Source organism: Heterodontus francisci, chromosome 25, assembly GCF_036365525.1.
Source record: "Heterodontus francisci isolate sHetFra1 chromosome 25, sHetFra1.hap1, whole genome shotgun sequence".
Lineage (NCBI taxonomy): Eukaryota > Metazoa > Chordata > Chondrichthyes > Heterodontiformes > Heterodontidae > Heterodontus > Heterodontus francisci.
The window spans coordinates 37,545,400-37,569,967 of NC_090395.1; the positions used below are offsets into that span (position 1 = coordinate 37,545,400).

The 24,568-nt window shown below is 43.6% G+C and overlaps 1 protein-coding gene across 1 annotated transcript in view; it reads right to left on the reverse strand.

Annotated features, from left to right (window-relative positions):
• The window catches only part of LOC137383832 (alpha-1,3-mannosyl-glycoprotein 4-beta-N-acetylglucosaminyltransferase C-like), a 305,702-nt gene that overhangs the window by 231,326 nt on the left and 49,808 nt on the right, over positions 1-24,568 (reverse strand). The window contains exon 2 of the mRNA XM_068057107.1: positions 12,402-12,530. The gene's annotated coding sequence lies outside the window, so the exon portion shown is untranslated. The remainder of the gene's footprint in view (positions 1-12,401; positions 12,531-24,568) is intronic.

Sequence of the window (24,568 nt, forward strand, 5' to 3'; positions counted from 1 at the left end):
AATTTATTTATTGGCGTTGCAGTTAAATGGAGATGATCAATGAGTTCAAAGGGAAATTGGATGGGTACTTGAGGGAAATAAAGCTGCAGGACTACAGGGATAAAGCGGGAGAATGTGACTGACTGGATTGCTCTACAGAGAGCCAGAATGGACTTGATGGGCCGAATAGCCTCCTTCTGCTCTGTTGTGAATGTAGAACTGTACAGGGTGTTACTAGGACCACACGTAGAGTATGGCATACAGGTTTGATCTCCATTTTTTAAGGAGGGATATAACTTGCACTGGAAGCAGTTCAAAGAAGGTTTACTAGGATGATTCCTGGGATGAAGGAGTTGTCTTTTGAGGAAAGGTAGAGCAGTTTGGGCCTGTACTCATTGGAGTTTAGAAGAATAAATAGTGATCTTATTGAACATGTAAGATTCTGAGGGAGCTTGACCGGGTAGATGCTGAGAGAATGTTTCCCCTCGTTGGGGGACGAGAACTAGGGGACACAGTTTCAGAATAAGGGGTTTTCCATTTAAGATGGAGACGAGGAGGAATATTTTCTCTCAAAAGATCATGAATCTTTGGAATTCTCTATCCCAGACAGCTGTGGAGGCTATGTCTTTGAATATGTTCAAGACTGAGCTAGACAGATTTTTAGGGGAGTCAAGAGTCATGGGGAACAGGTGAAAAAGTAGAGTTGAGGCTGATCAGATCAGCCATGATCTTATTGAATGGTGGAGCAGTTCTTCTGCAGCACTCATGGAGTATACCCATTTCAAACATTAATGAAGTATACCCATTTCAAACATTAATGGAGTATACCCATTTCAAACACTGATGGAATATACCCATTTCAAACATTAATGGAGTATACCCATTTCAAACACTGATGGAGTATACCCATTTCAAACACTGATGGAGTATACCCATTTCAAACACTGATGGAGTATACCCATTTCAAACATTAATGGAGTGTACCCATTTCAAACACTGATGGAGTATACCCATTTCAAACATTAATGGAGTATACCCATTTCAAACACTGATGGAGTATACCCATTTCGAACATTAATGGAGTATACCCATTTCAAACACTGATGGAATATACCCATTTCAAACATTAATGGAGTATACCCATTTCAAACACTGATGGAGTATACCCATTTCAAACACTGATGGAGTATACCCATTTCAAACATTAATGGAGTGTACCCATTTCAAACACTGATGGAGTATACCCATTTCAAACATTAATGGAGTATACCCATTTCAAACACTGATGGAGTATACCCATTTCAAACATTAATGGAGTATACCCACTTCAAACACTGATGGAGTATACCCATTTCAAACACTGATGTAGTATACCCATTTCAAACATTAATGGAGTATACCCATTTCAAACACTGATGGAGTATACCTATTTCAAACATAATGGAGTATACCCATTTCAAACACTGATGGAGTATACCCATTTCAAACATTAATGGAGTATACCCATTTCAAACACTGATGGAGTATACCCATTTCAAACACTGATGGAGTATACACATTTCAAACATTAATGGAGTATACCCATTTCAAACACTGATGTAGTATACACATTTCAACCATTAATGGAGTATACCCATTTCAAACACTGATGGAGTATACCCATTTCAAACATAATGGAGTATATTCATTTCAAACACTGATGGAGTATACCCATTTCAAACATTAATGGAGTATACCCATTTCAAACACTGATGGAGTATACACATTTCAAACATTAATGGAGTATACCCATTTCAAACATTAATGTAGTATATCCATTTCAAACACTGATGGAGTATAAAAGCAAAATACTGCAGATGCTGGAAATCTGAAATAAAAACAAGAAATGCTGGAAATACTCAGCAGGTCTGGCAGCATCTGTGGAGAGAGAAGCAGAGTTAACGCTTTGGGTCAGTGACCCTTCTTCGGAACTGGCAAATATTAGAAATGTCAAAGGTTATAAGCAAGTAAAGCGGGGGTGGGGCAAGAGATAACAAAGGAGAAGATGTAAATTGGACAAGGCCACAGAATAGCTGACCAAAAGGTCATGGAGCAAAGGCAAACAATATGTTAATGGTGTGTTGAAAGACAAAACATTAGTACAGATAGGGTGTTAACGGACTGAAGATTGAACAGCAGCAAGTACAAAAAAAAGTGGGTAAGCAAACTGAACAAACTAAGATGAAATGAAATAAACATACAAAAAAAAATGTAAAAAATGTAAAAAAGAAAAAATAATTTAAAATAAAAGTAAAATGGGGGGCCCATCATGCTCTGAAATTATTGAAATCAATGTTCAGTCTGGCAGGCTGTAGTGTGCCTAATTGGTAAATGAGATGCTATTCCTCGAGCTTGTGTTGATGTTCACTGGAACACTGCAGCAATCCCAGGATAGAGATATGAGCATGAGAGCAGGGGGGAGTGTTGAAATGACAAGCAACTGGAAGCTCAGGGTCCTGCTTGCGGACTGAGCGGAGGTGTTCTGCAAAGCGGTCAACCAGTCTGCGTTTGGTCTCCCCAATGTAGAAGAGACCACATTGTGAGCAGCGAATACAGTATACTACATTGAAAGAAGTACAAGTAAATCACTGCTTCACTTGAAAAGAGTGTTCGGGGCCTGGGATAGTGAGGAGAGAGGAGGTAAATTAGCAGGTATTACACCTCCTGCAATTGCAGGGGAAGGTGCCATGGGAAGGGGACGAGGTGGTGGGGGTAATGGAGGAGTAGACCAGGGTGTCGCGAAGGATAAGATCCTTTCGGAATGCTGACAGGGGAAGGGAGGGGAAGATGCGTTTGGTAGTGGCATCACGCTGGAGGTGGCGGAAATGACGGAGGATGATCCTTTGGATATGGAGGCTGATGGGGTGGAAAGTGAGGACAAGGGGAACCCTGTCACGGTTCTGGGAGGGAGGGGAAGGGGTGAGGGTAGAGGTGCGGGAAATGGGCCGGACACGGTTGAGGGCCCTGTCAACAACAGTGGAGGGGTGGGGGGTGGAATCCTCGGTTGAGGAAAAAGGAAGACATATCAGAAGCGCTGTCATGCAAGGTAGTATCATCAGAGCAGATGCGTCGGAGACAGAGAAACTGGGAGAATGGAATGGAGTCCTTACAGGAGGCAGGGTGTGAAGAAGTGTAGTTGAGGTAGCTGTGGGAGTCAGTGGGCTTATAATGGATATTAGTAGACAACCTAACCCCATGGATGGAGTATAATTTCAAACACTGATGGAGTATACCCATTTCAAACACTGATGGAGTATACCCATTTCAAACATTAATGGAGTATACCCATTTCAAACACTGATGGAGTATACCCATTTCAAACATTAATAGAGTATACCCATTTCAAACATTAATGGAGTATACCCATTTCAAACATTAATGGAGTATACCCATTTCAAACACTGATGGAGTGTACCCATTTCAAACACTGATGGAGTATACCTACTTCAAAAAAGTGCTAATACTGTGTTCAAAATCACCAAAGGCACAATTTTCCATTAAGCAAAATCATAAGAGAATTGATGTTTTTTGATTTTGAATGAAAAAATACTGAGAAAATCTTCAAAAATAATAGCTAACGTCTGCAAGCCCTAGACATAAATAGCTTTAACTTTAAAGAATGTTAAAACTTTGCCAGAGACTTTGTGGTCAGAATAAACTATTATTCTGCATTGTATGTGGTTTTCTGAAGTGAGAATTTGGACTTCTTTTGGATTTGACTCATGGTTCATCTTTGGGGATTCTGATCATTCATTTATCTGAATCTTCCTACAGTACTACTGAACAGACAAATAATCCTCCCCTTCATTCTTCCACCAGAAATACAGGCACCCAATTTCATCTACAGAACAAAGCACTGAATGCCAAGTATTTCTTCCACACACCTAGAATTGATCAGCCTCTGTGTAACACTTGGTGAATGGATAAATGTCTTGAACAAAATCAATTCAGGTAAAGTGGAACTGAGAAGGTTGGCTAATGCCCCATGTCTATTATTTATAATGTAGAGAAATGTAGAGAAATGCTGAAGCATTTTTTAAAATGTATTGTACACTGATGGAGTATACCTATTTCAAAACAATTGATGATTCTATGGGCAAAAATCACAGATGTCGAAGATTTTTACACGCTGTGTCACAGTATGTTAGAGTACATGATATAATGCAGATTTCACAATACTTGCAGGTACAGAGAATGAGGGTCATTTACAGTTGCACAGTTCTACATATTAGGGTCTAGAGGTGCTCATTGACAGGGCTATTCACAGCTAGTCGGGGACGGCAAGAGGATCAGGGAAGGATAGAGAGATACGTTTTAGCTTGAGGCAACGGCATGTCTTTGTTGAGGTTGATGGACCTTTAATGCTGTGCAATGAAACATTTAAACTTCATCTCCTCATTAAAATATATGCCATCCGAAGTAGACACTGAGACAGTAAAAGTTGAACGTTAACAGAAAGGACTTGAACAAGTGTAAATGGATATCAGGAAAGTTAAATATCAGTATTAAGGCTACAAGCAACAATAATCATCCTCGGGCCTCTGTAGAATTGCAAATGAAAAGAAGTCAATTATTTTTATTCTTTTAATTTTTTTTTAGCACTTATTAAGGTACGGGATGACATCACAAACAAGAAAAAAACCAGCAAGATAACATGAGTGTTCAAGGACAATGCATGCGATACATTGTGTATGCTTCATGGCTAACAGCATTGTATCACAAGCCATATAATTTGTTGGGAATTGGGTATCACATGATAAAAAATGACAATGTAATTGCCAGAAACTTGACTTAGAAAGGAGTAATGGAGCATGATCTGGTTCAAATGTACCTTAGATGGGAAGATGTGAATGATGGCAGTCAAGCTGAAGGAAATTAATGAATTCTTGCAGCCCGATAAGCCCCACAGGCATGAATAGATCACAATAGTTTATCAAATAATACAAGTCTCAAATTAAAAATTCAAAAGAATCAGAAAATGTTCAGGGAGTATTTTTATTATTTCACCCTTCCCCATCTAATATTTGTTTAAAAAAACTCCTCACATTTCCTGTATGTTCCTGCTGATTGAGAGGTCTTGGGTTAAGGTTATCAGTGGCATTACATAGGAGCCAAATCCTTGCATGGATATTTTGGCACTACCAGTAATGTTGCCTGAAACAGAGTGTGGGGACATTAATTGAGATGTTTGTCAGAAGCAGTGTTTCCTGAGTGGTACTAGGAAGCTGTACTAACACAGTGGTGCAGTGGTTAGCACCGCAGCCTCACAGCTCCAGCGACTCGGTTCTGGTAGTGTATGTGCGGAGTTTGCAAGTTCTCCCTGTGACCGCGTGGGTTTCCTCCCACATGCCAAAGACTATTGTGGGTTAATAGGTAAATTGGCCATTGTAAAAAAAAATTGCCCCTAGTGTAGGTAGGTGGTAGGAGAATTGAGGGAAGGTGGGGATGTGAGAGGGAAAATGGGATTAATGTAGGATTAGTATAAATGGGTGGTTGATGGTCGGTGCGGACTCGGTGGGCTGAAGGGCCTGTTTCGGTGCTGTATCTCTCTATGACTCTAACATGCACTGTCTAGATCCAGAGGGTCTGATAGATTGCAGAAACATTCTGAATGTGGTTTGCCTGAGTCAGAAAATATTTTCCAAGAACTAAATTCTTCCCCCAGACTCCTTTTCACAAATTGTAAATGCTTCGTTGCAACTCCAAGAAGCAACAAGCTAATTATTCTGTCCTGAGGAAATATTTGCAAAGAATTTTCTGGAATCTTTTTTATGACTGACAACCAGCCAATGTTTCATATTGCCATGGTGATAAGACATCACCTTGTACATTTGCATTGGAATGATGCATTGCAATAATGTATGGGGGTAGCAATAACTTGTGTTCTAAAACAAATTATTAAATTTAGAATTATTGATAGCAGAAGCCAATTCTAGACTCCACAGAGTAGCTACCTATAACTTTGTGGGGTAGATATTGACTTGGGGTGATGGTGTTAAATCGGTGATAGCAAATTGGCAGCCCCAAATTGGAAATAAAAATAAAATCGTTCCCTGCCAACTTATTTGCTATCACCTGTCATGAAAGTGCTTCTATTTTTTAAAATACTTTTTTGAGGATTCGTATCTTAGAATCATGGACATTGGTTTATTTGGGAAAACTGAAAAGACTCCATAGATATATATTTTTTTAAAGTGTCACTGAGAGGTCTTGTTTGAAAACAAACCTTTACTGGCTGCCACATGCCTTAAGCACAATAAACAACAGAAACATTGATGACTTGGGGGAGATGTTTGCAGAGAAGTGACATGTCAAGATTTATGAGGGAGGAGTTGGTTTCACTTCTGAGATATTGTTTTGACTTTCTGGTTGGGGTGTGGACTGTTTTGAGTTAGTTGGAGATCAACTTGCTAGGGGAGAAACACCCAGCTCATCTTTCCTGCACCTCTCTAAGAGACCCGGAGAAATCCAGTGTGTCAGGTCATCTTTCTCTCCCTCTTTGAAAAACCTGAAAATCCAGAGTGGAATAACTGAAACCCCTGATGCCACATTTCTCCTGGAAAGCCTACCAGACTACTTCTCGACATCTCCAGAATGAACTGCGCCAGAAAAGAGCCCAGCGATCTGTCTCTGTTTACCCAGACACCAGACCCAAAGGGACAACTCACATCCTTCCTTATCTTCTCTTCTTTCTACAAGAATGAACAAGCATTTGGCCAAAATATTCCTTTTTTTGTCTTTTGTTTGTAAAAGATCTCTGCAGAGAAAATCTCTTTATTTTTCATTTAACCAGCGTGTGTGTGTATGGGGTGGAGATGGGGGGGAATATTTAAAAAGGGAATTTTCATCTTTCAAACTGTGTGTTGATGTTTTACTTTGTTACTGGATGTGTCTTGTTTTATAATAAACTGATAGTTTTGTTGTTTATTGAAGAAACCTGGTTGGTGTATTTTATTCTGTGATAAAAAGTATATGATTGACTGTATCGGTAACTGGATAAACATTTAAATATATGTTGTGACCTGTGGAAAAGTGGAACTAGAAAAGACAGTGCACTCCTCCCATCTAGGTTGTGACACACACAATTAACACTGTCACACAATGTCAAAATGTACCCCGATACATTTCAAAAACAAATTCTACAAAAAGAAAGACTTGCATTTACATCGCGCTTTTCATGACTACCGGACATCTCAAAGTACTTCAAAGATGACAGGTAAGATAAATCATCTTTCCTGTTTAGTGCAATACTTATATTCGACAACTGTTAGTTCATATGAAGCTAGCTGTCATTGTAGCTGTCTCTGGAACAAAGTCATGAATACAGATTATAATCAAAATCTGAAGACACTGCCAGAATGTCCATGGTATCCAAAATGGATCTAATGCTTCCCTTGGTATAGTGAGCAATTTTTTTCAACTATTATGAAAGTAAATGTTCAGCAGTGCGTTCATATGTGCACATTTATTCCGAAAGAATATTGCTGGCATCCAGTCAGACATGGCATTCAACATTCACAGCATGGTCATTGCACATATGGTAACGGTGAACATTTGCCCTGCATCAGTTCTGAGCACAACCTCTCATGGTCATCTGATAAACCAATTATTTTCCCTTTTCGTGATGTTGATCCAGATATAATGTTTATACACAGTAAGTTTATACAACAGAAGCAGAATTATTGAGAAGCTGGATGACCTTTGATACCTTGAGCGAGTAGACATTCTTTAGGTGTAAGCCCAGACAGTGGCTTGGAAAATGCGTTCGCGCCCGAAACGGGCATGAGCCCAATGCAACACATGCTCCTAGTGGAAAACTAGTCCTCTGGCCTCATTAGGATATCATAAGCAGACAACAATTTGCAATAATCACTTGTAAAATAGTGCACAGATTTCAATGTGAGCATTATGCAGCATTTCTGTTGTATAAAACCACTTCATATCGAAGTGCTTTTGTTTGTTTCTCATTATGATTGATTTTGTGCCACAGTGAGGATCCATGTTTGCCAAGGGCACAGGTTGAAGCATCAGGCTAATATGCTGCAGCTCTATCTCTGACCCGCACTCCCATTTGAGCGTGACTTCTCCACAGGAGCACAGGAAGGATTACCACCAGCATTAATCTGCTCTACAGGGCTGACTTGACTGTACTGACATCAATACAAACAACTGAGCACTTTGGCAGCTTGCCATGCACAAGTGTGGTGATCATGACTTGTACTGGGTGCAATTTTTCCCTTGCTGGCTGATCTTTATAGACCAGCAAAATAAAAACTGCATTATTGTCCAATATTAGCAGGCTGAATGCATATCCTGCCTCCAGCCAGAAATAATTTACACAATCCACTAGAGGAAGTGTGTGAGTCATAACACAAGGGAGAAAACCTCTCCAGGGGGTTTCCGCTTAGCAGAGTCTCCAGTGCCACCTCATTTCCCCTCATCCCTGCCTCCAGGGACAACATAGACACATCCTTGCAGTCAACACTTAATTTTAGGTGGTCATTGCAGAATAATGCTCAAAACTTTTTTACTGATGGTTCTTTCAAAGGATTATTGCTCGATTTCACTATCTCTATTGGTTTATTTTTGAGAAGCTAAGTATGATATTTAACAAGGCATAATTTTCTGTGGAACTATATCACCTTTTGGTATCTGCTGTTGGTGTTGACTAAGGCAACATCTCTTTAATTTATGAAGCATTTTTTACTCTGTTCACACAGTATTGAAGTCATCCCACTGTAAGCACAGGCCTGTTCAGTGTTCACACTTATTCATCTCTTCAAAATCAAAATTCAAAATCATGAGGGGTCTGGACAAAGTAGATAGAGAGAAACTGTTCCCACTCGTGAAAGGATCGAGAACGAGAGGGCACAGATTTAAAGTATTTGCTAAGAGAAGGAAAAGTGACATGAGGAAAAACTTTTCCACGCAGCGAGTGGTTAAGGTCTGGAATGCGCTGCCTGAGAATGTGGTGGAGGCAGGTTCAATTGAAGAATTCGAAAGGGAATTAGACAGTTATATGAAAAGGAAGGACGTGCAGGATTATGGGGAGAAGGCAGGGGAATGGAACTGAGGGTATTGCTGTTTTGGAGAACCAGTGCGGACACGATGGGCCGAATGGCCTCCTTCTGCACTGTAACAATTCTGTGATTCTTTCTACAGACAATAAAGGTTGGCAGTGAAGTCAAAGCCGCACCCTGGCTACGCTTCAGTCCAAGAAATTAGACCTGTATTCAGAATATGGCTATAGAGACTAACTTCCACTAGTTAATGTCTAGTGCTACTTACTATTAAAAATAAGTTCTCATTATTATTGTATATTGTGGCATTGATCTGGCCTTAATATGCTACTGTGAATGATGGATGAGATCCAGTGCTAGCTAGCCCATTATTCCACATAGAATTATAAAATGATAAAGCATAGCAAGAAGCCATTTGGCCCATTGTGCTCTTTGAATAAGAAACCAAATAGACCCACTCCCCTGTTCTTTCCTCAAAGCCCTCCAATTTTTTTTCCTTTTCAATTATATATCCAATTTCCTTTTGGCTGCTGTGGATTTTGCTCTTTCCCCATTTTATGGGTGAAATTGTCCTACGATACAGATACGGCAGAGTTAACAAATGGAGCTAACATTCATGTCTATTTTGCCATACAAGGTTTTCCAACATTTCATCACTCCATCCTTCCCATGTTAACTATCCTAGTGGTCCCACAGGTTAAAAAGATCAGTTTAGCGCCAAATTAAGAGCCATTTCTATTGTGGGCCCACACTAACTGTGAAACTGGATGGAAACTATCCAAACTCACTTTACAGAGGATACTTTCGGAGTTAATACTCATCACCAAGAGTGGCGCAGTAGCACCACTACCGACCGAGCTGGCCCAGTATTGAAAGACATATCTGCCAGACCGGGCCTGTGACAGGTGGTGAAAGGACCAACATGAGGGAAAAACCTACTTGACGTCATCCTTACCAATCTACCTGTTGCATATGCATATGTCCATGACACTGTAAGTAGGAGTGACCACCACACAGTCCTTGTAGAGATGAAGTCCCATCTTCACACTGAGGATACTCTCCATCGTGTTTGGGGTGGCACTATCACCATGCTAAATGGGGTACATTCAGAACAGTTCTAGCAGCTCAAAAGTAGGCACCTATGAGGTGCTGTGGGTCATCATCAGCAGCAGAATTGTATTCAACCACAGTCTGCAACCTCATGCTTCAGCAGATCCCTCACTCTACAATTTCCATCAAGCCAGGGGATCAACCCTGGTTCAATGAGGAGTGCAGGAGAGCATGCCAGGAGTAGCACCAAGTATACCTAAAAATAAAGTGCCAGTCTGGTGAAGCCACAACACAGAACTACAAGTATGCTCAAGAGTGGAAGCAACATGTGACAGACAGAGTAATATGATCCCACATACAACGGATCCGATTAAAGCTCTACAGTCCTGCCACAGCCAGTTGTGAATAGTGGTGGACAATTAAACAACTAACGGGAGGAGGAGGCTCCACAAACACCCCCCATCATCAATTTTACAAGGCAGCACTTCCGATATGGAGCTTCAGTCCACTGCAGGGCAAGCTGGACAATTGGGTGCCAAGCTTAGCAGTCCTCCAAATAATCTAGCTATTAATTTTAGTAACAAAAAATTCAGAACAATATGCCTGATTGTCTGATTGTTCTTCCATTGTATGTGGCTCCAGTGATATCTACCCCCATGGTTAGGAAGCAGGTGACTTGCAATAATCATATCTTTCTGTGGTATTTTATTAACAGATTTTAATGGCGATAACAAAATAAAAACACTCTTCTGGTCGCTGAAGTACTAAAGCCTTTTAGAATAGCACATGTAATACAACACACATTGATTGCTCCTTTGCAAGCAGGAAACTCGCTCAATATGTCATAATTTTTGCACAGTTCACAGGTAATCTTCCAGACAGAATTTGCTCTATAATTAGATAAACTGTTTGGTCCATTTCAATTATTCAGTATGAAATATGCAATAAAGTGAATATTAATCTCTGTCATTGAACCAAAGTTTGAACAAACATACTCTCACCGGGAAATGAACCACATGGGACTAAACAATGGGGCTGATCCAAGTTCCCAGTTGTATTGTTGACTTGGACAAGAGTGGTTCAGAAATGCAGCAATACCTGGACAATATCCAGGCTTGGGCTGATAAGTGGCAAGTAACATTGGCGCCACACAAGTGCCAGGCAATGACCATCTCAAACAAGAGAGAATCTAACCATCTCTCCTTGACATTCAATGGCATTACCATCGTTGAATGCCTCACTATCAACATCCTAGGGGCTACCATTAACCAGAAACTGAACTGGAGTAGCCACATAATTACCGTGGCTACAAGAGCAGGTCAGAGGCTAGGAATCCTGCAGTGAGTAACTCACCTCCTGTCCACCATCTACAAGGCACAAGTCAGGAGTGTGATGGAATACTCTCCACTTGCCTGGATGGGTGCAGCTCCAACAACACTCAAGAAGCTCGACACCATCCAGGACAAAGCAGCCCGCTTGATTAGCATCCCATCTGCAAACATTGACTCCCTCCACCACCGACGCACAGTGGCAGCAGTGTGTAACATCTACAAGATGCACTGCAGCAATGCACCAAGACTCCTTAGACAGCACCTTCCAAACCCGCGACCTCTACCAACTAGAAGGACAAGGGCAGCAAATGCATGGGAACACCACCACCTGCAAGTTCCCCTCCAAGTCACACACCATCCTGACTTGGAACTATATCGCCGTTCCTTCACTCTCGTTGGGTCAAAATCCTGGAACTCCCTTCCTAACAGCACTGTGGGTGTACCTACCTCACATGGACTGCAGCAGTTCAAGAAGGCAGCTCACCACCACCTTCTCAAGGGCAATCAGGGATGGACAATAAATGCTGGCCTGGCCAGCGACGCCTACATCGCATGAATAAATAAAAAAAAGATCCTAGCTTGAGTCATTATGGGTCAAACTAAGCTGACAGTAGAAGCCTAGCCAGTTTGTTCAGTCCATTGTCATGTTTGACTGGCAGCCATTGTTCTCTCCTTGGGTTGGATTTATGCCACTCTTATCTTTAACAAGGAACTACACTAATGGAAAATGCAGTGATTTCATCTTACTCTAAGTAACAGCTTTGAGACCCGACAGGCCAAATATCTTCCTGGTGTGCTGTGGTCTAACACTGTTATCTTCAGAGCAAAAGGTTGTATTACATTCAGGTTAGCATTTCACTGTGTAGTCATATCCACTGAAAGCTGGACTGAGATTGAGCCAACAACAAATAAGACTGTATTTCTACTTTCAATTCAGTTTTTCACAAGACGAACCTAACAAATTGAATTTGGGTTGAATTACCTTTTTGTTCAGGAATGCACAATCAGCTGGTGTACTAGAATTAGCCAAGAACTGAGCCGCATTCCTGCTGGATGCTGTTCATTCCTCTCCTCTTCCAACTGTTGGGTGAGCTATGGTGGTGAAGAGTGACTATAATAAATAAAAGAAAATATGGAAGGTTAAAAAAGTAAGTGGAGAGGAATAAGCTGTAATCCCTCCAAAAAGCACGTACACATTTAATTTACTTTTATTTCCAGTGTTCACTGGCACTCTAATACCAAACTTCTTAAGACAGATTTGCATTTATATAGTGATTTTCATGACCTTTGACTTAATATCTCATCCAAAAGACAGCATCTCTGAAAGTGCGGCACTCTCTCAGTACTGCAGTGGAGTGTCAGCCTAGGTCTTGTGCTCTGAAGTAGTTCTTGAACTGACAACCTTCTCACTCAGAGGAAAGAGAGAGGTACCATTGAGCCACAGCTGACACCTTGTGATGAAAACTCTTTATTGATTTAGAGATACAGCACTGAAACAGGCCCTTCGGCCCACCGAGTCTGTGCCGACCAACAACCACCCATTTATTCTAACCCTGCAGTAATCCCATATTCCCTACCACCTACCTACACTCGGGGCAATTTACAATGGCCAATTTACCTATCAACCTGCAAGTGTTTGGCAGTGGGAGGAAACCAGAGCACCCGGCGAAAACACACACAGGGAGAACTTGCAAACTCAGCACAGGCAGTACCCAGAAACAAACCCAGGTCCCTGGAGCTGTGAGGCTGCGGTGCTAACCACTGTGCCACTTGTGACTAATCATTTCATAACACACAGAGATCTTGACTTTATTGACAAATGAGGCAAGGAACATGTAGCCCAAGGGTACACCGTATCATATTTTTACAGGAAGGAAAGAAGCACTTACACATCGCTGTATAACAACAACAATGATATGCATTTATATAGCAACTTTAAAGTAGTAAAACATCCCAAGGCAATTTACAAGAGGGTTATCTCACAAAATTTGACACCAGCCCACACAAGGAGGTATTAGGACAGATGACAAAACCTTGGTCAAGAGGTAGGTTTTAAGGAATGTCTTTTAAGGAAGAGAGAGAGGTTTAGGGAGGGAATTCCAGAGTTAGTGGCTTAGTCAGCTGAAAGCACAGGCTGCCACACCCAATAATGGAGCGAATAAAATAGGAAATGTGCAAGAGGCCAGATTGGAGGAGTGCAGAGATCTTGGTGTGTTTTAGGGATGAAGAAGGTTACAGAGATAGAGAGGGACGAGACCATGGAGGGATCTGAAAACAAGGATGGGAATTCTAAAATCAAGCGTTACTTGACCAGGAGCCAATGTAGGTCAGCAAGCACAGGAAGCGATGGGTGAACGGGGCTTGGTGCAAGTAAGGACTCAGTCAGCAGAGTTTTAGATGACCTCAAGTTTATGGATGGTGGAAGATGCGAGGCCGACCAGGAGAGCGTTGGAATAGTCAAGTTTAGAGATAACTAAGTATGGATGAGGGTTCCAGCAGCAGATAAGCTGAGGCAGCCCACACCAAGGTTGGAAATGGTTCCAGTTCAGCCTCAGACAGTGGCCAGGGAGAGAGATGAAGTTGGTGGCCATGAAACGGGGTTTGTGGCAGAGACTGAAGACAATGGCTTTGGTCTTCCCAATACTTAGTTAGAAAAAAATTACTGCTCATCCAAGACTAAGCAAGATACAAGACTGCTAATGAGAAAAGGTAATTGGAAAAACTTACTGAAAAGTAGGAGTCCTCACGGAAACATTGCCCGCTTATCTCTGTCTGTTACTTTGCCGCACATGCCAAATGTTAGAATAATTGGCCTGTTTGAAGGGTTAAGGAGAAAATGTAGTTCTTTCTCCTGGTGTCAATATAGCCCAAACTTATACAGGCCTACGGACATGATGAGAGCTGCCTTCTCTGCATCAGAGAACAGTGAAGAGATGTGCCAAGTCTCACTTTGTCTCCTGCAATCAATTTAGTGAGGTACCTGCCCTTGCTACAGTTGTTTCTGCGTGCACCAGGTTATGCTACATAAATAAAAGATCCTCAGTATTGCCACTGCCAATATTGGGCTGAAAGTATGGATTTCGTGGACTGAGCTAAAAATAAGCTTCAGTCTCTATTTCAGCCATTCCCAGTCAGGATTACTGCAACCAACTAGGGTTGTTGGAAATTTAAAAAAAAAATTTTTTTATTCATTCCCGGGCTGTGGGCGTTGCTGGCTAGGCCAGCATTTATTGCCCATCCCTAATTGCCATAGAGAAGGTGATGGTAAGCTGCTTTTTTGAACCGCTGCTTTCAAATGACTGTCCATAAGGCAATACTGAGTAAGATGGAAAAAAAACAGGCCAGCTACTGAAACATTCATTGCTCTAGGAAATAAAGCAGCAAGGAAGCCAGTACAGCTAGAGTATGGTACTCTATCATGTACCCCTTTCACCTGCATTTCCTCAACCTTTACTGTGTCAAAATTATGTCACTTTGTATTCTGCTGACTGAATCTGAACGACTATCACCATTTCATTGAATATTTCATGAGGAGGTTTACTGCTACAGTTCCGGAGCCATTTTATGCATCGGTGCTGGTTTTTCTAAACCATTAGCTTCCCATTCAAAACATCAGGTGCAGAATTTGTTTATTTCTCTTACAAAAAAATGGAAAGTGACAGTAGCATAAATGCAAAGATTATGTGGCAGTGGTCCACTGTTTGAGTTGTGCACACATTAGGCTGCTCCTGTCTTCACGTACAGAGCTGCCTAATGTATGGAATTTAAAATGTATTTGTTTGCTGCTCATCTCATCCTTAAATCACTTCTATGTTTCCAGTTTTAACAATGGCTCATTGATTGTCTAATTGGGCATTGTTTTTAGTAGCAGTCATCGAGAGGATGATGGCCTTGCTGAATTATCTTTTTATCTTCAGATATATATTATATCTGTGGACCCTCCAATTCTGGCCTCTTGCATATCCTTGATTTCCATCACCCACCACTGGAAGCTAAGGCCTTCGTCTGCCTAAGCTGTAAATTCTAGAATTCCATCTCTAGACTTCTCTGCCTCTCTCTCCTCCTTCAAGATGCTCCTTAAAACCTACCTCTTTGACCAAGCTTTTGGTCACCTGCAGGGATAGGCACTAACATGTTGGACCACAGACATTTGGCAAAATTATTGACTCAGCCATGGACATGGGGACAATTAATCTGTATATAAAGTGTATAGCCTATCAAATGCTACCAAAACACTGCAATTTAAAACACAAGAAGGCTAATGGAATGCTATACTTTATTATGCGAGGAATTCAAAATAAGAGTAAGGATGTTATGCTTCAGTTATACAAGACATTGGTGAGTGCAGTTTTGGTCTCCTTATTTAAGGAAGGATGTAAATGCGTTGGAGGCGATTCAGAGGAGGTTTCAAGATTGATAACTGGAATGAGTGGGTTGTCTTATGAGGAAAGGTTGGACAGACTGGGCTTGTTTTCACTGGAGTTTAGAAGACTGAGGGGGAGACTGGATTGAAATATATAAGATTCTGAACAGTCTTGACAAGGTGATGTGGAAAGGATGTTTCCTCTTGTGGGTGAGTCCAGACCTAGGGGGCACTGTTTTAAAATTAGGGGTTGCCCTTTCAGGTTAGAGATGAGGAGAATTTTTCTGTCTCAGAGGGCTGTGTGACTTTGGAACTCCCTGCCTCAGAAGGTGGTGGAGGTGGGGTCATTGAATATTTTTAAAGCGGAGGTAGATAGATTCTTGTTATGCAAGGGAATCAAAGGTTATTGGGGGTAGGTGGGAATGTGGAATTCGAGACACAAACAGATCAGCCATGATCTGATTGAATGGCGGAGCAGGGTCGAGGGGCCAAATGGCCTACTTCTGCTCCTAATTTGTATGTTTGTCTGAACATTTCTCCCTTTTTAGTGAAATACCTGGCATTGTTTTTGCTTGCACAAGTAGTCAATGTCTTCCCGCACACTTGATGTAGCGATGTGGATAACTCAGATGGAATTTCATCTGTCAGGAGTGATTATGATCTCTCTAGCTCCCCGCCGACTATGTCTCTCCCCCTTGTCCTCCCCTCAGTGTGTCCAACCCCCTCTCCCTGTATCCATCCACCTTTCTCTCCCGTGTCCAGCCGCCTCTCCCTCCGTGTCCATCCCCATCTTCCCACTCTGTGTCCATCCTCTCTCACCCCTCCCGTTTCCACCCCTCCTCCCGCAACTCTGTGCCCATCCACATCATCCCCCCCCGTGTCCATTCCCCTCTCCCCTCCACTATGTCCATGCCCTGCCCCTCCCCTATGTCCATCCCCTCTCCCCACCTCTGTATACAGCCCCACTCCCCCACCTGCCCCCTTGGTCGGTGCTTACTTAAAGGGGCTGCCTGACTCTCAGCATGCTTCATCTGCGCTGCCGCTGTGGCTGTATGGTAGCCCACTTCCTGCTCTCCCTGCAGCCTCTCTCTCTCTCTCTCTCTCCCTCTCCCCTGGAGCAGCCATTCCTGCTAACTCCTTGAACTGAGTGAAAACAGCGGAGATGGCCAATCCCAGCATGCCGGAGGTCCGAACCGCCAATCAGTGCTCACCCCACCCGGGCAGCCCACTGTCTGTCACAGACTGTGACCAATCACAGACAGGCGCCTGCCATCCGTCAGATGCAGCTCCTGCCTCCGCCTCCGCCTGACATACACTTTAATAGGACAGCCACCAATCAAAGCCGAGCCATGAGCAGTCCGCTGTCAGTCAGAGGATTGGTGGGCTGGATGGACATCAACATTTTTTATCACAGACACGTTGCCAACCCCTGGTCACCTGTCCTAATGTCTCCTTCTTTGGCTTGGTGTCAAATTTTGTTTGGTAAAGCTTATGTTAAATGCTGTGGGACCTTTTACTACATTAAAATGCTATATAAATGCAAATTGTTGTTCTTGTCAATCTGAAGAGGTTGTGCTCCCATCTGAGAAAAACGCTGGAATCACTCGGAACAGTGGGCCACTAACTGCCTTTCCCAGCCCACATGTGCCATTCCAGCATCAAGTTATATCTCTCAGCTGGCAGAGGTCAGTTTTTGCATTACTCTTTGTTTTGTGGCATAGTACCCCACAAGATTCCAATCAAATGCACTGGGATTGAATTTCACCTTAAGTGGTAACGCAAAGTTATCAAATCGGCTGCCTGTTATACACCCTTCCTGATATTCAGATTTATGGATTATTTAATTAGAATATTACTTGTAGTAAAGCCTGCTTTCACTTAGTTTTCACTTTGTTTCCTTTCGTTCCAGGCCGTTAACTACAAAATGTAAGGCTTCTATGTGCCAATGCAGAATGCAGTCTCATCCACATGAATAGCAGAAAACGAGTGACATCAACCAGATAGTTTCCATTTTCTGCAGTACTGTCTGTTATCCACCCCTCCTAAATAATTAGGAGTGAAATCTGTAACACAATTATTGTAAAAATCTGCTGTTCTTTGGTCAGATATTGTTTATGAGCTGCCAGAGACTGGAAAGGCAGTTTTCCACTGGGGAAAATTTAAATGACCAGGTAGGAATTAGTTTACTGCTGAGCTGAACTAAATGTAATGATTGACGAGGAAAAGGGGGAGGAGTTAAACTCTTTGGCCTAGTATCTGTTGAACATGCATTTTGGGAATTGTCAGATTAATAGCTTCATTACTGGCCTTGATGGGAAGAGACTGCTGGGGATCATAGGCTCTGTTGGAAAAATCTCACTCTCCAAAGCTGGGAGTGGTATTCTTGGCCATTACTTGAATAAATACAGTCCAAACAACAACAACTTATATTTATATAATGCCATTAACGTAATAAATTGTCCCAAGGCACTTCACAGGAACATTAAAGCAAAATTAGTTACTGAGCAACATAAGGCGATATTAGGGCAGATGGCCAAAAGCTGGGTCAAAGAGATATGTTTTATGGAGCGTCTTAAAGGAAAAAAGAGAGATAGAGAGGTGGAGAGGTTTAGGGAGGGAATTCAAGAGCTTAGGGCCTGGTCAGTTGAAGGCACGACCACCAATGGTGGAGAAATTAAAATTGTGGATGCTCAAGAGGCCAGAATTAGATGAGCGCAGATAACTCGGTTGGGTTGGAGGAAATTACAGAGATAGGGAGGGGCGAGGCAATGAAGGGATTTGAAAACAAGGATGAGAATTCTAAAATTGAGGCATTGCTTGATCAGGAGCCAATGTAGGTCAGCGAGCACAAGGGTTATAGGTGAACAGGAATGACACAAGTAAAGACACGGACAGCAGAGTTTTGGATGACCTCAAGTTTACAGAGGGTAGAATGTGGGAGGTCAGTGAGGAGTGCATTGGAATAGTTCAAGTCTAGAGGTAGCAAAGGTATGGATGAGGGTTTCAGCAGCAATTGAGCTGAGGCAGCAGGTGATGTTATGGAGGCAGAACTAGGCTCTCTTAGTTATGGTGCTGATATGAGATCAGAAGCCCATCTTGGGGTCAAATACGACACCAAGATTGTGAACAGGGTAGTTTAGTTGTCGACTGTTGCCAGGGAGCAGGATGGAGTCTGTAACTAGGGAACTGAGTTTGGAGCAGGAACTAAGGACAATGGCTTCAGTCTTCTCAATATTTAATTGGAGGAAATTTCTGCTCATCCACCACTGGATGTTGGATAAGCAGTCTGATAGTTAGAGACAGTGGAGCAGTCGAGAGAAGTGGTGCTGAGGTAGAGCTGGTTGTTGACAGCGTACATGTGGAAACTAACACTGTGCTTTTGGATGATGTCACTGAGGGGCAGCATGTAGATGCAAAATAGGAAGGGGCAAAGAATAGATCCTTGGGGAACACCAGAGGTACCGGTGCAGGAGCAGGAAGAGAAGTCATTGCAAGTAATTCTCTGGCTATGATTAGATAGATAAGAATGGAACCAGGTGAGAGCAGTCCCACTCAGCTGGATGAAAGTGGAGGAGGATGGTGCTGTCAGTCGTTTACCTTTGTCACAGTTACATAGGATGTAATTTGTGACTTTGGTAAGAGTCGTTTTGGTACTGTGGCAGGGGTGGAAACCTGATTGGAGGGATTCAAACATGGACTTCCACAAAAGATGGGCATGGATTTGAGAGGTGGCAACCCATTCAAGGACTTTGGAGAGGAAAGGGAGGTTGGCGAAGGGGTGGTAAATTGCAAGGTTGGTGGGATCAAGGAGAGGGGTGCTAACGCCAGATTTAAACGAGAGAGGGTCAGTACCTGAGGATAGGGAATTGTTAACAATATCAGCTAACATGGGGACCAGGATGGGAAGCTAGGTGGACAGCAGTTTAGCTGGAAAAGGGTCAAGGAAGCAGAAGGTGGGTCTCATAGACAAGATGATCTGGGAGAGGGCTTGAGAAGTTTATATATGTGCATTGGTGTCAATCTATTTGCTTACTATACATGGTGGATGGTAAAACCAAAAATCAAAAGTAACTAATGTATCTTTAAAAAAAGGAAATCTCCATTTAGCAATTACATCCAGAATCTCATCACTAAACATTTTGACAGGATACAAAGGTGATTGAAACTGCTAGACACAGATTCGGCACAGCCTTTAAAATGGGTAAGTACAGTGGGAAGTACTTAATGAACTTCCCAAAATAGTCAGCACGCTTAATATGTTATGAATCAATTGTAATTGAATCCTATGGCAGTGGAAAATGGTTACTGTCATTTGCCTGATATAAGGAGCTGCCTGTGATCAGTGTGGACAGTGTAAATGCTGGGGACTGTAAGTGGCTGTTTAACGTTCTAGATGAGCATCACTGTAGATGAGTCTTGATAGGCTAGATTTCTGCTGGTAAGGTTAACAAAATCCTGTGGAACAAATTGGCCATGTGGAACACTAAAGGAGTCAGCATCCAGTATAATTAAAATTTTTTAAGTGTAAGATTATCACCTGGGTTTCTAAAGGTGGAAAATATACCTTTAATGTCTAAATACCATCCTAATAGGAAGAGGCTTGTCACAGGCATGCAGCTGATTCCATGCATGTGACGCATGCATCACAAAAGTATTTTCACTTAATTCATGATGTAAGCATGTGAATAGTTTGAATGAGCCTCACCTAGTGGACAGGCCTGAGCAGGAGGCACCCTCACTGAAAATAGATATGCAGATCCATGAAAATCTGGGGACTGAATTTTCACTCTGGGGGTGGGAAATGGAATTCGGGGCTGTTTCCGGGTCCCGAACCCACCCCCAGGGGAAGCAGATTTGCGTCACGTTTTTCATGGAGGCAACTCCTTAATTGGTTTGAGTCGGCCTTGGGGGTGGGAACGGAGGTGGGCCAGATGAACTGCGGGCCTGAGTTAAACTCCCCACTGCAGCCATTACTGTGGCTGCCATGTGAGTGTCAAAAGAGCAAACTGAAGATTGAAATAAAAACAAGAAATGCTGGAAATTCTCAGCAGCTCTGGCAGCATCTGTGGAGAGAGAAGCAGAGCTAACGTTTCAGGTCAGTGACCCTTCTTCGGAACTGGCAAATATTAGAAATGTCAAAGGTTATAAGCAAATAAAGCGGGGATGGGGCAAGAAATAACAAAGGAGGTGGTGTCGATTGGACAAGGCCACAGAATAGCTGACCAGAAGTTCATGGAGCAAAGGCAAACAATATGTTAATGGTGTGTTGAAAGACAAAGCATTAGTACAGATAGGGTGTTAATGGACTGCAAATTGAACAGCAGCAAGTACAAACATGAAAAAAAAAGTGGGTAAGCAAACTGAACAAACTAAGATGAAATAAAATAAACATACAAAAAAAAATATAAAAAAGAAAAAATAACTAAAAATGAAAGTAAAATGGGGGGCCCGTCATGCTCTGAAATTATTGAACTCAATGTTCAGTCCGGCAGGCTGTAGTGTGCCTAATCGGCAAATGAGATGCTGTTCCTCGAGCTGAAGATTGAGCCTGACCTGGACTGCAGTGTCCCATAATGTGACTGGAAAGTGCAAGGCCTGGCACCCGGGGCAGGGCAGCTGCTCAGTTCTCAGACGATGACTTTGAAGTGATGCTGGAAGCCTTGAGGGAGAGGAGGGAGGTCCTCTTCCTGGAGGGTGGCAGGATGAGGTCACCCATACAGACAAAATAGGCCTGGGCTGAGATAGCAGCCACTTCAGCGGCAGAAGTGTCATCAGAAGTTCCTGGATTCAGTGCTGCAAAAGGTTCAATGGCCGTATACGCCCTTGCAAGGTGAGTGCAACCGCCAACCCTCAGGACAGGCCTCTGGATTTGAAACGTCCAGCACACAGACCACCTGAGGACTCTCAGGATGCATGCTGCTCCGAAACATGGGAGGGGCGTTTACCCAGGGCTCTTAATCACCCCTCAGAATGGCTCATCCATACTGCTGCTAAGGGCCTGTCACCACTGAAACAAGCAGCTTCTAATGGCTAGAGCCAGATGCCATTGGCCATAGAGGACAGCAGTGCCTTATCTTGCTCTCTTTTGTCCTTGCAGGAGAAATGGGCACATCATGCCCAGGAAAAGGCACAAACAGGTGGTGGGGTGCAGTACATCCAGAGGTTTACACCAATGGAAGACCAGGCAATGTCGATAGCCAGGATCCCAGATGAGGAGGAAGTTGGCCCTGGCGAAATGGGAACTCGTGGTGGAGATGGTGATTACAGAGAGCAAAGTGCTCATTAGTGGGGTGCATCCCATCCAATAGCATGTCGAGTACCGAGTTGCATTGGGTAGCCTCAGCACTGCAGTGGCTTCTGCTCTCCTAGGATAGCTCTTATGATATCTTCTTGGTCTCCCACAGGTGCAGATGTCGACTCAATGACACCCTCTCCTTCCAGGGCCCCAGAAGAATGTCATGGAACAGAGGAAGAACCGTCACACCTTACAAGCGCATTGTACACCAGCGCAGATATCACACTTTGGTGGGTCCTCAGATACATTTAGATAGAGTGGCACTGGGTAAGGAGCACAGCATTAGTGTCCAGGAAGTGGTGCCAGAGGCAGAGGCAGCTGTGGGCAGTTCCCCTAAGAAGAGGGAGGGCAGGCACAGTCCTGCTCAGCTGGGCATAGATGCCAGGCCTCAGAAGTCACAAAAAAAAGGCTCCACCTAGAACAGGAGCAGAAGATGTGCTCCCACACATCAGAGTTCCCCGAGGCAGTACGGGGTCCTTGGCAGAGGATGGAGGAGTCCATCCAGCTCGTGTGCCATCATGGCTCAGAGCTTTGAGTGCATGAGTTTCTCCACTGATAGAATGGCCAACCTCATGGAGAGCCATATGCAGCGGCACTTGGGAGTGCATGCAGGAACTGCATACTGATGTCCACAGGATGCATGCTACACTGTGTAGCCTGGACTGGTCAGTGGCGCTGGTGGCCCAGAGATGGTTGGAGTTGATGCCAGTTTTACCCTAGCTGATGTCCCTCTCTAGCCACCCAGTATGCCGGCCAAGGGCTGAGGACGTCACAGAAGAGGATAAGAGTGCCACCCCTCTTGGGACATCTTCATCATCCTCTGTGTCTTTGGCTCCTCTGACAGTGGGAGCCTCTGTATAGTAGTTCCAAGTGATGGAGGCTGCCCCAGAATGATGCAGGTGTAGCTGCCTCTGGAGATGCCCCCACAGGCACATCCATGATGAGGTCGACCACCACATGCATCTCAGCTGCAGGCAGAGATAAGTGAGCAGGTTGCCTCCACCTCCTTGAGGACACAAGAGGAGCATCGCGTAGGAGTGGCCGAGCACAGAGGCCACTGTGTTGCGCAGAGGATTGAACTGGTCACTAGGGTGTCTTCTTACTGTCTCTGTGTACTGTTACCCTTTCTTATTGCTGTATATATAATGACACTTCAAGCCAGACGCCTAAGACTCCGTTTATTGATGGCGTGACAGAAAAGCGGTAGGAAGTGGTAAAGGAGATCAAGGGTACCTAAAGGGTCAAGGCAAAGGCTCTGAGCAGATGTGCATCCTTCATTAGCGGTAAGACTTTAGATGTTCCGGGCTGCGTCTTCAAAGGGTGGGCGAGCACAGGCACCTCAGTGTGAGCTCCATACCATCTCCTTCATCCTGGGTCAGAGAGACTCAGTTGAAATGATTCCTGGCATTCATGGGTATCCTGATGAGACCTTCATTCCTTATGCTGTGCCAACTCCTTGTGCAACTGGGGCATCTCAGTGCCTGCATCTTCCCCCTCCACATCCACTTCCTCTTCCTTTCCCACCTCATGCTCTTCCTCCAATGAGACTCACCGCCCTCAGGGTCCACACCTCTCTGGAGGGCCATTTTATGGAGAGTGCAGCAGACCACCATAATGAGCAAAACTTTTGCAGGAGTGTATAGAGGGTGCCACCCAGGCAACTGAATCACATCTTGAGAAGCCCAATGTCTTGCTCACTGGTAGTTCTAGTGAGCGATGGCTTTGATAATATCGCCTCTGTCTCAAGCTCTCGTTGAGGCGTAAGTAGCCACCTTTTCAAGGAATATGCCTTGTCTCCTAGGATCCATCCATGGACTTTGGGGGAATGAAGATCTGTAGCAGCCTGGACAGGTGGAGGATGAAGGAATCATGGCAGCTGTCAAGAAAGTAAGTTCACACATGAAGGAAAGTCTTGTTGTGGTCGCAGCCCAGCTGAACATTGAGGGAGTGGAAGTCTTTTCAGTTGATGAATCTCACTGGCCAGTCACCCGGTGCCTTGATGGCCACATGAGCACAATTGATGATGCCCTGTACCTGGGGGCAATCAACAATTGTGGTAAACCTCACTGCGAGGCCTCATCTCTTGTGAAATGAATGTGTTGTTCAGCTCTTGCAAATAGTGCATCAGTGACCTGCAAGATGCAGTGGTGTGCAGCCATTTGTGAGATGCTACCCAGGTCTGCAGCAGATCCTTGGGAAGAGCCAATTGTGAAAAAATTCAAGGCCACAGTGACTTTGACAGCTACCGGCAAGGCATGGTGACCAGTACTGCAAGGTGTGAGGTCTTCAGCAATGAGGGCACAGAAATCTGTGACCATCTGCCTGGAGAGTTCGCAGTCTCCTGCGGCACAGGGTTTCTGTCATCTCCAGGTTGCTCCTTCTTCAGCAGTAGATCCTATTCACAGGGTATGGCCTCCATATCCTTCCTGCCCCTCATTCCTCTCCTCTGCCCCTCTGATTCCCAGGGCTCAGCCAGGGTGTTGCTCCTCAT